The following is a 13669-nucleotide window of genomic DNA, read 5'->3' as shown; positions in this document are numbered from 1 at the left end:
TCAGTGTCTCAGTGTCCCAGTGTCCCAGTGTCCTAGTGTCTCTGTGTCTCAGTGTCTCAGTGTCCCAGTGTCCCAGTGTCCTAGTGCCTCTGTGTCTCAGTGTCTCAGTGCCACAGTGTCCCAGTGTCCTAGTGCCCTAGTGTCTCTGTGTCTCAGTGTCCCAGTGTCCCAGTGTCCCAATGTCCTAGTGTCTCAGTGTCTCAGTGTCCCAGTGCCCCAGTGTCCTAGTGTCTCAGTGTCTCAGTGTCTCAATGTCCCAGTGTCCTAGTGTCTCTGTGTCTCAGTGTCTCAGTGTCTCAGTGTCCCCGTGTCCTAGTGTCTCAGTGTCTCAGTGTCCCAGTGTCCCAGTGTCCTAGTGTCTCTCTGTCTCAGTGTCTCAGTGTCACAGTGTCCCAGTGTCCTAGTGCCCTAGTGTCTCTGTGTCTCAGTGTCCCAGTGTCCCAGTGTCCCAGTGTCCTAGTGTCTCAGTGTCTCAGTGTCCCAGTGTCCCAGTGTCCTAGTGTCTCTGTGTCTCAGTGTCTCAGTGTCTCAGTGTCCCATTGTCCTAGTGCCTCTGTGTCTCAGTGTCTCAGTGTCTCAGTGTCCCCGTGTCCTAGTGTCTCAGTGTCTCAGTGTCCCAGTGTCGCAGTGTCCTAGTGTCTCTGTGTCTCAGTGCCTCAGTGTCTCAGTGTCCCAGTGTCCTAGTGTCTCTGTGTCTCAGTGTCTCAGTGTCTCAGTGTCTCAGTGTCCCAGTGTCCTAGTGTCTCTGTGTCTCAGTGTCTCAGTGTCTCAGTGTCCCAGTGTCCTAGTGTCTCAGTGTCTCAGTGTCCCAGTGTCCCAGTGTCCTAGTGTCTCTGTGTCTCAGTGTCTCTGTGTCCCAGTGTCCCAGTGTCCTAGTGTATCTGTGTCTCAGTGTCTCAGTGTCACAGTGTCCCAGTGTCCTAGTGTCCTAGTGTCTCTGTGTCTCTGTGTCTCAGTGTCTCAGTGTCACAGTGTCCCAGTGTCCTAGTGTCCTAGTGTCTCTGTGTCTCAGTGTCCCAGTGTCCCAGTGTCCCAATGTCCTAGTGTCTCAGTGTCTCAGTGTCCCAGTGCCCCAGTGTCCTAGTGTCTCAGTGTCTCAGTGTCTCAATGTCCCAGTGTCCTAGTGTCTCTGTGTCTCAGTGTCTCAGTGTCTCAGTGTCCCCGTGTCCTAGTGTCTCAGTGTCTCAGTGTCCCAGTGTCCCAGTGTCCTAGTGTCTCTCTGTCTCAGTGTCTCAGTGTCACAGTGTCCCAGTGTCCTAGTGCCCTAGTGTCTCCATGTCTCAGTGTCCCAGTGTCCCAGTGTCCCAGTGTCCTAGTGTCTCCGTGTCTCAGTGTCTCAGTGTCCCAGTGTCCTAGTGTCTCTGTGTCTCAGTGTCTCAGTGTCTCAGTGTCTCAGTGTCCCAATGTCCTAGTGTCTCAGTGTCTCAGTGTCCCAGTGTCCTAGTGCCCTAGTGTCTCCATGTCTCAGTGTCCCAGTGTCCCAGTGTCCCAGTGTCCTAGTGTCTCAGTGTCTCAGTGTCTCAGTGTCCCAGTGTCCTAGTGTCTCTGTGTCTCAGTGTCTCAGTGTCTCAGTGTCTCAGTGTCCCAATGTCCTAGTGTCTCAGTGTCTCAGTGTCACAGTGTCCCAGTGTCCTAGTGTCTCTGTGTCTCAGTGTCTCAGTGTCCCAGTGTCCCAGTGTCCTAGTGTATCTATGCCTCAGTGTCTCAGTGTCACAGTGTCCCAGTGTCCTAGTGTCTCTGTGTCTCTGTGTCTCAGTGTCTCAGTGTCACAGTGTCCCAGTGTCCTAGTGTCCTAGTGTCTCTGTGTCTCAGTGTCCCAGTGTCCCAGTGTTCCAGTGTCTCTGTGTCTCAGTGTCTCAGTGTCTCAGTGTCCCAGTGTCCTAGTGTCTCAGTGTCTCAGTGTCTCAATGTCCCAGTGTCCTAGTGTCTCTGTGTCTCAGTGTCCCAGTGTCCCAGTGTCCCAGTGTCCTAGTGTCTCTGTGTCTCAGTGTCTCAGTGTCCCAGTGTCCCAGTGTCCCAGTGTCCTAGTGTCTCTGTGTCTCAGTGTCCCAGTGTCCCAGTGTCCTAGTGTCCTAGTGTCTCTGTGTCGCAGTGTCTCAGTGTCTCAGTGTCCCAGTGTCCTAGTGTCTCAGTGTCTCAGTATCCCAGTGTCCCAGTGTTCTAGTGTCTCTGTGTCTCAGTGTCCCAGTGTCCCAGTGTCCGAGTGTCTCTGTGTCTCAGTGTCTCAGTGTCACAGTGTCCCAGTGTCCTAATGTCCTAGTGTCTCTGTGTCTCTGTGTCTCAGTGTCTCAATGTCACAGTGTCCCAGTGTCCTAGTGTCCTAGTGTCTCTGTGTCTCAGTGTCCCAGTGTCCTAGTGTCTCTGTGTCTCTGTGTCTCAGTGTCCCAGTGTCCCAGTGTCCCAGTGTCCTAGTGTATCTGTGCCTCAGTGTCTCAGTGTCCCAGTGTCCTAGTGTCTCAGTGTCTCAGTGTCCCAGTGTCCTAGTGTCTCTGTGTCTCAGTATCTCAGTGTCCCAGTGTCCCAGTGTCCTAGTGTCTCTGTGTCTCAGTGTCTCAGTGTCTCAGTGTCCCAGTGTCCCAGTGTCCTAGTGTCTCAGTGTCTCAGTGTCCCAGTGTCCCAGTGTCCTAGTGTCTCTGTGTCTCAGTTTCCCAGTGCCCCAGTGTCCTAGTGTCCTAGTGTCTCTGTGTCTCAGTGGCTCAGTGTCTCAGTGTCCCAGTGTCCTAGTGTCTCAGTGTCTCAGTGTCTCAGTGTCCCAGTGTCCTATTGTCTCAGTGTCTCAGTGTCTCAATGTCCCAGTGTCCTCGTGTCTCTGTGTCTCAGTGTCTCAGTGTCCCAGTGTCCCAGTGTCCCAGTGTCCTAGTGTCTCTGTGTCTCAGTGTCCCAGTGTCCCAGTGTCCTGGTGTCCTAGTGTCTCTGTGTCTCAGTGTCTCAGTGTCTCAGTGTCCCAGTATCCTAGTGTCTCAGTGTCTCAGTATCCCAGTGTCCCAGTGTCCTAGTGTCTCTGTGTCTCAGTGTCCCAGTGTCCCAGTGTCCTAGTGTCTCTGTGTCTCAGTGTCTCAGTGTCACAGTGTCCCAGTGTCCTAGTGTCCTAGTGTCCTAGTGTCTCTGTGTCTCAGTGGCTCAGTGTCTCAGTGTCCCAGTGTCCTAGTGTCTCAGTGTCTCAGTGTCTCAGTGTCTCAGTGTCCCAGTGTCCTAGTGTCTCAGTGTCTCAGTGTCTCAATGTCCCAGTGTCCTAGTGTCTCTGTGTCTCAGTGTCTCAGTGTCCCAGTGTCCCAGTGTCCCAGTGTCCTAGTGTCTCTGTGTCTCAGTGTCCCAGTGTCCCAGTGTCCTGGTGTCCTAGTGTCTCTGTGTCTCAGTGTCTCAGTGTCTCAGTGTCCCAGTATCCTAGTGTCTCAGTGTCTCAGTATCCCAGTGTCCCAGTGTCCTAGTGTCTCTGTGTCTCAGTGTCCCAGTGTCCCAGTGTCCTAGTGTCTCTGTGTCTCAGTGTCTCAGTGTCACAGTGTCCCAGTGTCCTAGTGTCCTAGTGTCCTAGTGTCTCTGTGTCTCAGTGGCTCAGTGTCTCAGTGTCCCAGTGTCCTAGTGTCTCAGTGTCTCAGTGGCTCAGTGTCTCAGTGTCCCAGTGTCCTAGTGTCTCAGTGTCTCAGTGTCTCAATGTCCCAGTGTCCTAGTGTCTCTGTGTCTCAGTGTCCCAGTGTCCCAGTGTCCCAGTGTCCTAGTGTCTCTGTGTCTCAGTGTCCCAGTGTCCCAGTGTCCTAGTGTCCTAGTGTCTCTGTGTCTCAGTGTCTCAGTGTCTCAGTGTCCCAGTGTCCTAGTGTCTCAGTGTCTCAGTATCCCAGTGTCCCAGTGTCCTAGTGTCTCTGTGTCTCAGTGTCCCAGTGTCCCAGTGTCCTAGTGTCTCTGTGTCTCAGTGTCTCAGTGTCACAGTGTCCCAGTGTCCTAGTGTCCTAGTGTCTCTGTGTCTCTGTGTCTCAGTGTCTCAGTGTCACAGTGTCCCAGTGTCCTAGTGTCCTAGTGTCTCTGTGTCTCAGTGTCCCAGTGTCCTAGTGTCGCTGTGTCTCAGTGTCTCAGTGTCTCAGTGTCCCAGTGTCCCAGTGTCCTAGTGTCTCTGTGTCTCAGTGTCTCAGTGTCACAGTGTCCCAGTGTCCTAGTGTCCTAGTGTCCTAGTGTCTCTGTGTCTCAGTGGCTCAGTGTCTCAGTGTCCCAGTGTCCTAGTGTCTCAGTGTCTCAGTGGCTCAGTGTCTCAGTGTCCCAGTGTCCTAGTGTCTCAGTGTCTCAGTGTCTCAATGTCCCAGTGTCCTAGTGTCTCTGTGTCTCAGTGTCCCAGTGTCCCAGTGTCCCAGTGTCCTAGTGTCTCTGTGTCTCAGTGTCCCAGTGTCCCAGTGTCCTAGTGTCCTAGTGTCTCTGTGTCTCAGTGTCTCAGTGTCTCAGTGTCCCAGTGTCCTAGTGTCTCAGTGTCTCAGTATCCCAGTGTCCCAGTGTCCTAGTGTCTCTGTGTCTCAGTGTCCCAGTGTCCCAGTGTCCTAGTGTCTCTGTGTCTCAGTGTCTCAGTGTCACAGTGTCCCAGTGTCCTAGTGTCCTAGTGTCTCTGTGTCTCTGTGTCTCAGTGTCTCAGTGTCACAGTGTCCCAGTGTCCTAGTGTCCTAGTGTCTCTGTGTCTCAGTGTCCCAGTGTCCTAGTGTCGCTGTGTCTCAGTGTCTCAGTGTCTCAGTGTCCCAGCGTCCTAGTGTCTCTGTGTCTCAGTGTCCCAGTGTCCCAGTGTCCCAGTGTCCTAGTGTCTCTGTGTCTCAGTGTCTCAGTGCCTCAGTGTCCCAGTGTCCTAGTGTCTCAGTGTCTCAGTGTCCCAGTGTCCTAGTGTCTCTGTGTCTCAGTGTCTCAGTGTCCCAGTGTCCTAGTGTCCTAGTGTCTCTGTGTCTCAGTGTCTCAGTGTCTCAGTGTCCCAGTGTCCCAGTGTCCTAGTGTCTCTGTGTCTCAGTGTCCCAGTGTCCCAGTGTCCTAGTGTCTCTGTGTCTCAGTTTCCAGTGTCCCAGTGTCCTAGTGTCCTAGTGTCTCTGTGTCTCAGTGGCTCAGTGTCTCAGTGTCCCAGTGTCCCAGTGTCCTAGTGTCTCTGTGTCTCAGTGTCCCAGTGTCCTAGTGTCTCTGTGTCTCAGTGTCTCAGTGTCCCAGTGTCCCAGCGTCCTAGTGTCTCTGTGTCTCAGTGTCCCAGTGTCCCAGTGTCCCAATGTCCTAGTGTATCTGTGTCTCAGTGTCTCAGTGTCCCAGTGTCCTAGTGTCTCAGTGTTTCAGTGTCCCAGTGTCCTAGTGTCTCTGTGTCTCAGTATCTCAGTGTCCCAGTGTCCCAGTGTCCTAGTGTCTCTGTGTCTCAGTGTCTCAGTGTCTCAGTGTCCCAGTGTCCCAGTGTCCCAGTGTCCTAGTGTCTCAGTGTCTCAGTGTCCCAGTGTCCCAGTGTCCCAGTGTCCTAGTGTCTCTGTGTCTCAGTTTCCCAGTGCCCCAGTGTCCTAGTGTCCTAGTGTCTCTGTGTCTCAGTGGCTCAGTGTCTCAGTGTCCCAGTGTCCTAGTGTCTCAGTGTCTCAGTGTCTCAGTGTCTCAGTGTCCCAGTGTCCTAGTGTCTCAGTGTCTCAGTGTCTCAATGTCCCAGTGTCCTAGTGTCTCTGTGTCTCAGTGTCCCAGTGTCCCAGTGTCCCAGTGTCCTAGTGTCTCTGTGTCTCAGTGTCCCAGTGTCCCAGTGTCCTAGTGTCCTAGTGTCTCTGTGTCTCAGTGTCTCAGTGTCTCAGTGTCCCAGTGTCCTAGTGTCTCAGTGTCTCAGTATCCCAGTGTCCCAGTGTCCTAGTGTCTCTGTGTCTCAGTGTCCCAGTGTCCCAGTGTCCTAGTGTCTCTGTGTCTCAGTGTCTCAGTGTCACAGTGTCCCAGTGTCCTAGTGTCCTAGTGTCCTAGTGTCTCTGTGTCTCAGTGGCTCAGTGTCTCAGTGTCCCAGTGTCCTAGTGTCTCAGTGTCTCAGTGTCTCAGTGTCTCAGTGTCCCAGTGTCCTAGTGTCTCAGTGTCTCAGTGTCTCAATGTCCCAGTGTCCTAGTGTCTCTGTGTCTCAGTGTCCCAGTGTCCCAGTGTCCCAGTGTCCTAGTGTCTCTGTGTCTCATTGTCCCAGTGTCCCAGTGTCCTAGTGTCTCTGTGTCTCAGTGTCTCAGTGTCTCAGTGTCCCAGTGTCCTAGTGTCTCAGTGTCTCAGTATCCCAGTGTCCCAGTGTCCTAGTGTCTCTGTGTCTCAGTGTCCCAGTGTCCCAGTGTCCTAGTGTCTCTGTGTCTCAGTGTCTCAGTGTCACAGTGTCCCAGTGTCCTAGTGTCCTAGTGTCTCTGTGTCTCTGTGTCTCAGTGTCTCAGTGTCACAGTGTCCCAGTGTCCTAGTGTCCTAGTGTCTCTGTGTCCCAGTGTCCCAGTGTCCCAGTGTCCTAGTGTCTCTGTGTCTCAGTGTCTCAGTGCCTCAGTGTCCCAGTGTCCTAGTGTCTCAGTGTCTCAGTGTCCCAGTGTCTCTGTGTCTCAGTGTCTCAGTGTCCCAGTGTCCCAGTGTCCTAGTGTCTCTGTGTCTCAGTGTCTCAGTGTCCCAGTGTCCCAGTGTCCCAGTGTCCTAGTGTCTCTGTGTCTCAGTGTCCCAGTGTCCCAGTGTCCTAGTGTCTCTGTGTCTCAGTGTCCCAGTGTCCCAGTGTCCTAGTGTCTCTGTGTCTCAGTGTCTCAGTGTCACAGTGTCCCAGTGTCCTAGTGTCCTAGTGTCTCTGTGTCTCAGTGTCCCAGTGTCCTAGTGTCGCTGTGTCTCAGTGTCTCAGTGTCCCAGTGTCCCAGCGTCCTAGTGTCTCTGTGTCTCAGTGTCCCAGTGTCCCAGTGTCCCAGTGTCCTAGTGTCTCTGTGTCTCAGTGTCCCAGTGTCCCAGTGTCCTAGTGTCTCTGTGTCTCAGTTTCCCAGTGTCCCAGTGTCCTAGTGTCCTAGTGTCTCTGTGTCTCAGTGGCTCAGTGTCTCAGTGTCCCAGTGTCCTGGTGTCTCAGTGTCTCAGTGTCCCAGTGTCCTAGTGCCCTAGTGTCTCTGTGTCTCAGTGTCCCAGTGTCCCAGTGTCCCAGTGTCCTAGTGTCTCAGTGTCTCAGTGTCCCAGTGCCCCAGTGTCCTAGTGTCTCAGTGTCTCAGTGTCTCAATGTCCCAGTGTCCTAGTGTCTCTGTGTCTCAGTGTCTCAGTGTCTCAGTGTCCCCGTGTCCTAGTGTCTCAGTGTCTCAGTGTCCCAGTGTCCCAGTGTCCTAGTGTCTCTGTGTCTCAGTGTCTCAGTGTCACAGTGTCCCAGTGTCCCAGTGTCCTAGTGTCTCAGTGTCTCAGTGTCCCAGTGTCCTAGTGTCTCTGTGTCTCAGTGTCTCAGTGTCCCAGTGTCCCAGTGTCCTAGTGTCTCTGTGTCTCAGTGCCACAGTGTCCCATGTCCTAGTGCCCTAGTGTCTCTGTGTCTCAGTGTCCCAGTGTCCCAGTGTCCCAGTGTCCTAGTGTCTCAGTGTCTCAGTGTCTCAATGTCCCAGTGTCCTAGTGTCTCTGTGTCTCAGTGTCCCAGTGTCTCTGTGTCTCAGTGTCTCAGTGTCCCAGTGTCCCAGTGTCCTAGTGTCTCTGTGTCTCAGTGTCTCAGTGTCTCAGTGTTCCAGTGTCCCAGTGTCCTAGTGTCTCTGTGTCTCAGTGTCCCAGTGTCCCAGTGTCCTAGTGTCTCTGTGTCTCAGTTTCCCAGTGTCCCAGTGTCCTAGTGTCCTAGTGTCTCTGTGTCTCAGTGGCTCAGTGTCTCAGTGTCCCAGTGTCCTGGTGTCTCAGTGTCTCAGTGTCCCAGTGTCCTAGTGCCCTAGTGTCTCTGTGTCTCAGTGTCCCAGTGTCCCAGTGTCCCAGTGTCCTAGTGTCTCAGTGTCTCAGTGTCCCAGTGCCCCAGTGTCCTAGTGTCTCAGTGTCTCAGTGTCTCAATGTCCCAGTGTCCTAGTGTCTCTGTGTCTCAGTGTCTCAGTGTCTCAGTGTCCCCGTGTCCTAGTGTCTCAGTGTCTCAGTGTCCCAGTGTCCCAGTGTCCTAGTGTCTCTGTGTCTCAGTGTCTCAGTGTCACAGTGTCCCAGTGTCCCAGTGTCCTAGTGTCTCAGTGTCTCAGTGTCCCAGTGTCCTAGTGTCTCTGTGTCTCAGTGTCTCAGTGTCCCAGTGTCCCAGTGTCCTAGTGTCTCTGTGTCTCAGTGTCTCAGTGCCACAGTGTCCCATGTCCTAGTGCCCTAGTGTCTCTGTGTCTCAGTGTCCCAGTGTCCCAGTGTCCCAGTGTCCTAGTGTCTCAGTGTCTCAGTGTCTCAATGTCCCAGTGTCCTAGTGTCTCTGTGTCTCAGTGTCTCAGTGTCTCAGTGTCCCCGTGTCCTAGTGTCTCAGTGTCTCAGTGTCCCAGTGTCCCAGTGTCCTAGTGTCTCTCTGTCTCAGTGTCTCAGTGTCACAGTGTCCCAGTGTCCTAGTGCCCTAGTGTCTCTGTGTCTCAGTGTCCCAGTGTCCCAGTGTCCCAGTGTCCTAGTGTCTCAGTGTCTCAGTCTCCCAGTGTCCCAGTGTCCCAGTGTCCTAGTGCCCTAGTGTCTCTGTGTCTCAGTGTCCCAGTGTCCCAGTGTCCCAGTGTCCTAGTGTCTCAGTGTCTCAGTGTCCCAGTGCCCCAGTGTCCTAGTGTCTCAGTGTCACAGTGTCTCAATGACCCAGTGTCCTAGTGTCTCTGTGTCTCAGTGTCTCAGTGTCTCAGTGTCCCCGTGTCCTAGTGTCTCAGTGTCTCAGTGTCCCAGTGTCCCAGTGTCCTAGTGTCTCTGTGTCTCAGTGTCTCAGTGTCACAGTGTCCCAGTGTCCCAGTGTCCTAGTGTCTCAGTGTCTCAGTGTCCCAGTGTCCTAGTGTCTCTGTGTCTCAGTGCCTCAGTGTCCCAGTGTCCCAGTGTCCTAGTGTCTCTGTGTCTCAGTGTCTCAGTGCCACAGTGTCCCAGTGTCCTAGTGCCCTAGTGTCTCTGTGTCTCAGTGTCCCAGTGTCCCAGTGCCCCAGTGTCCTAGAGTCTCAGTGTCTCAGTGTCTCAATGTCCCAGTGTCCTAGTGTCTCTGTGTCTCAGTGTCTCAGTGTCTCAGTGTCCCCGTGTCCTAGTGTCTCAGTGTCTCAGTGTCCCAGTGTCCCAGTGTCCTAGTGTCTCTCTGTCTCAGTGTCTCAGTGTCACAGTGTCCCAGTGTCCTAGTGCCCTAGTGTCTCTGTGTCTCAGTGTCCCAGTGTCCTAGTGCCTCTGTGTCTCAGTGTCTCAGTGTCTCAGTGTCCCCGTGTCCTAGTGTCTCAGTGTCTCAGTGTCCCAGTGTCGCAGTGTCCTAGTGTCTCTGTGTCTCAGTGTCTCAGTGTCTCAGTGTCCCAGTGTCCTAGTGTCTCAGTGTCTCAGTGTCTCAATGTCCCAGTGTCCTAGTGTCTCTGTGTCTCAGTGTCCCAGTGTCCCAGTGTCCCAGTGTCCTAGTGTCTCTGTGTCTCAGTGTCCCAGTGTCCCAGTGTCCTAGTGTCCTAGTGTCTCTGTGTCTCAGTGTCTCAGTGTCCCAGTGTCCTAGTGTCTCAGTGACTCAGTATCCCAGTGTCCCAGTGTCCTAGTGTCTCTGTGTCTCAGTGTCCCAGTATCCCAGTGTCCTAGTGTCTCTGTGTCTCAGTGTCACAGTGTCCCAGTGTCCCAGTGTCCTAGTGTCCTAGTGTCTCTGTGTCTCTGTGTCTCAGTGTCTCAGTGTCTCAGTGTCCCAGTGTCCTAGTGTCTCAGTGTCTCAGTGTCCCAGTGTCCCAGTGTCCTAGTGCCTCTGTGTCTCAGTGTCCCTGTGTCCTAGTGTCCTAGTGTCTCTGTGTCTCAGTGTCTCAGTGTCTCTGTGTCCCAGTGTCCTAGTGTCTCAGTGTCTCAGTATCCCAGTGTCCCAGTGTCCTAGTGTCTCTGTATCTCAGTGTCCCAGTGCCCCAGTGTCCCAGTGTCCTAGTGTCTCAGTGTCTCAGTGTCCCAGTGTCCCAGTGTCCTAGTGTCTCTGTGTCTCAGTGTCTCAGTGTCACAGTGTACCAGTGTCCTAGTGTCCTAGTGCCTCTGTGTCTCAGTGTCCCAGTGTCCCAGTGTCCTAGTGTCTCTGTGTCTCAGTGTCTCAGTGTCCTAGTGTCCTAGTGTCTCTGTGTTTCTGTGTCTCAGTGTCTCAGTGTCACAGTGTCCCAGTGTCCTAGTGTCCTAGTGTTTCTGTGTCTCAGTGTCCCAGTGTACCAGTGTCCCAGTGTCCTCGAGTCTCAGTGCCTCAGTGTCCCAGTGTCCCAGTGCCCTAGTGTCTCTGTGTCTCAGTGTCTCAGTGTCTCAGTGTCCCAGTGTCCTAGTGTCTCTGTGTCTCAGTGTCTCAGTGTCCCAGTGTCCCAGTGTCCTAGTGTCTCTGTGTCTCAGTGTCCCAGTGTCCCAGTGTCCTAGTATCTCTGTGTCTCAGTGTCCCAGTGTCCCAGTGTCCCAGTGTCCTAGTGTCTCTGTGTCTCAGTGTCCCAGTGTCCTAGTGTCCTAGTGTCTCTGTGTCTCAGTGTCCCAGTGTCCCAGTGTCCTAGTGTCTCTGTGTCTCAGTGCCTCAGTGTCTCAGTGTCCCAGTGTCCTAGTGTCTCAGTGTCTCAGTGTCCCAGTGTCCCAGTGTCCTAGTGCCTCTGTGTCTCAGTGTCTCAGTGTCCCAGTGTCCCAGTGTCCTAGTGTCTCTGTGTTTCTGTGTCTCAGTGTCTCAGTGTCACAGTGTCCCAGTGTCCTAGTGTCCTAGTGTTTCTGTGTCTCAGTGTCCCAGTGTCCCAGTGTCCCAGTGTCCTCGAGTCTCAGTGCCTCAGTGTCACAGTGTCCCAGTGTCCTAGTGTCCTAGTGTCTCTGTGCCTCTGTGTCTCAGTGTCTCAGTGTCACAGTGTCCCAGTGTCCTAGTGTCCTAGTGTCTCTGTGTCTCAGTGTCCCAGTGTCCCAGTGTCCCAGTGTCTCTGTGTCTCAGTGTCTCAGTGTCTCAGTGTCCCAGTGTCCTAGTGTCTCAGTGTCTCAGTGTCTCAATGTCCCAGTGTCCTAGTGTCTCTGTGTCTCAGTGTCCCAGTGTCCCAGTGTCCCAGTGTCCTAGTGTCTCTGTGTCTCAGTGTCCCAGTGTCCCAGTGTCCTAGTGTCCTAGTGTCTCTGTGTCTCAGTGTCTCAGTGTCTCAGTGTCCCAGTGTCCTAGTGTCTCAGTGTCTCAGTATCCCAGTGTCCCAGTGTTCTAGTGTCTCTGTGTCTCAGTGTCCCAGTGTCCCAGTGTCCTAGTGTCTCTGTGTCTCAGTGTCTCAGTGTCACAGTGTCCCAGTGTCCTAGTGTCCTAGTGTCTCTGTGTCTCTGTGTATCAGTGTCTCAGTGTCACAGTGTCCCAGTGTCCTAGTGTCCTAGTGTCTCTGTGTCTCAGTGTCCCAGTGTCCTAGTGTCTCTGTGTCTCAGTGTCTCAGTGTCCCAGTGTCCCAGCGTCCTCGTGTCTCTGTGTCTCAGTGTCCCAGTGTCCCAGTGTCCCAGTGTCCTAGTGTATCTGTGTCTCAGTGTCTCAGTTCCTCAGTGGCCCAGTGTCCTAGTGCCTCAGTGTCTCAGTGTCCCAGTGTCCTAGTGTCTCTGTGTCTCAGTGTCCCAGTGTCCCAGTGTCCCAGTGTCCTAGTGTCTCTGTGTCTCAGTGTCCCAGTGTCCCAGTGTCCTAGTGTCCTAGTGTCTCTGTGTCTCAGTGTCTCAGTGTCTCAGTGTCCCAGTGTCCTAGTGTCTCAGTGTCTCAGTATCCCAGTGTCCCAGTGTTCTAGTGTCTCTGTGTCTCAGTGTCCCAGTGTCCCAGTGTCCTAGTGTCTCTGTGTCTCAGTGTCTCAGTGTCACAGTGTCCCAGTGTCCTAGTGTCCTAGTGTCTCTGTGTCTCTGTGTATCAGTGTCTCAGTGTCACAGTGTCCCAGTGTCCTAGTGTCCTAGTGTCTCTGTGTCTCAGTGTCCCAGTGTCCTAGTGTCTCTGTGTCTCAGTGTCTCAGTGTCCCAGTGTCCCAGCGTCCTCGTGTCTCTGTGTCTCAGTGTCCCAGTGTCCCAGTGTCCCAGTGTCCTAGTGTATCTGTGTCTCAGTGTCTCAGTTCCTCAGTGGCCCAGTGTCCTAGTGCCTCAGTGTCTCAGTGTCCCAGTGTCCTAGTGTCTCTGTGTCTCAGTATCTCAGTGTCCCAGTGTCCCAGTGTCCTAGTGTCTCTGTGTCTCAGTGTCTCAGTGTCTCAGTGTCCCAGTGTCCCAGTGTCCCAGTGTCCTAGTGTCTCTGTGTCTCAGTTTCCCAGTGCCCCAGTGTCCTAGTGTCATAGTGTCTATGTGTCTCAGTGGCTCAGTGTCTCAGTGTCCCAGTGTCCTAGTGTCTCAGTGTCTCTGTGTCTCAGTGTCTCAGTGTCCCAGTGTCCCAGTGTCTCAGTGTCTCAGTGGCTCAGTGTCCCAGTGTCCTAGTGTCTCAGTGTCTCAGTGTCTCAATGTCCCAGTGTCCTAGTGTCTCTGTGTCTCAGTGTCCCAGTGTCCCAGTGTCCCAGTGTCCTAGTGTCTCTGTGTCTCAGTGTCCCAGTGTCCCAGTGTCCTAGTGTCCTAGTGTCTCTGTGTCTCAGTGTCTCAGTGTCTCAGTGTCCCAGTGTCCTAGTGTCTCAGTGTCTCAGTATCCCAGTGTCCCAGTGTCCTAGTGTCTCTGTGTCTCAGTGTCCCAGTGTCCCAGTGCCCTAGTGTCTCTGTGTCTCTGTGTCTCAGTGTCTCAGTGTCACAGTGTCCCAGTGTCCTAGTGTCCTAGTGTCTCTGTGTCTCAGTGGCCCAGTGTCCTAGTGTCGCTGTGTCTCAGTGTCTCAGTGTCCCAGTGTCCCAGCGTCCTAGTGTCTCTGTGTCTCAGTGTCCCAGTGTCCCAGTGTCCTAGTGTCTCAGTGTCTCAGTGTCCCAGTGTCCCAGTGTCCCAGTGTCCTAGTGTCTCTGTGTCTCAGTTTCCCAGTGCCCCAGTGTCCTAGTGTCCTAGTGTCTCTGTGTCTCAGTGGCTCAGTGTCTCAGTGTCCCAGTGTCCTAGTGTCTCAGTGTCTCTCTGTCTCAGTGTCTCAGTGTCCCAGTGTCCCAGTGTCCTAGTGTCTCAGTGTCTCAGTGTCCCAGTGTCCTAGTGTCTCAGTGTCTCAGTGTCTCAATGTCCCAGTGTCCTAGTGTCTCTGTGTCTCAGTGTCCCAGTGTCCCAGTGTCCCAGTGTCCTAGTGTCTCTGTGTCTCAGTGTCCCAGTGTCCCAGTGTCCTAGTGTCCTAGTGTCTCTGTGTCTCAGTGTCTCAGTGTCTCAGTGCCCCAGTGTCCTAGTGTCTCAGTGACTCAGTATCCCAGTGTCCCAGTGTCCTAGTGTCTCTGTGTCTCAGTGTCCCAGTATCCCAGTGTCCTAGTGTCTCTGTGTCTCAGTGTCACAGTGTCCCAGTGTCCTAGTGTCCTAGTGTCTCTGTGTCTCTGTGTCTCAGTGTCTCAGTGTCTCAGTGTCCCAGTGTCCTAGTGTCTCAGTGTCTCAGTGTCTCAATGTTCCAGTGTCCTAGTGTCTCTGTGTCTCAGTGTCCCAGTGTCCCAGTGTCCCAGTGTCCTAGTGCCTCTGTGTCTCAGTGTCCCAGTGTCCTAGTGCCCTAGTGTCTCTGTGTCTCAGTGTCTCAGTGTC

This window comes from Pristiophorus japonicus, chromosome 3, assembly GCF_044704955.1.
Source record: "Pristiophorus japonicus isolate sPriJap1 chromosome 3, sPriJap1.hap1, whole genome shotgun sequence".
Lineage (NCBI taxonomy): Eukaryota > Metazoa > Chordata > Chondrichthyes > Pristiophoridae > Pristiophorus > Pristiophorus japonicus.
The sequence above is the reverse complement of the archived record's forward strand: the minus strand, read 5'-3'. Positions refer to the sequence as shown.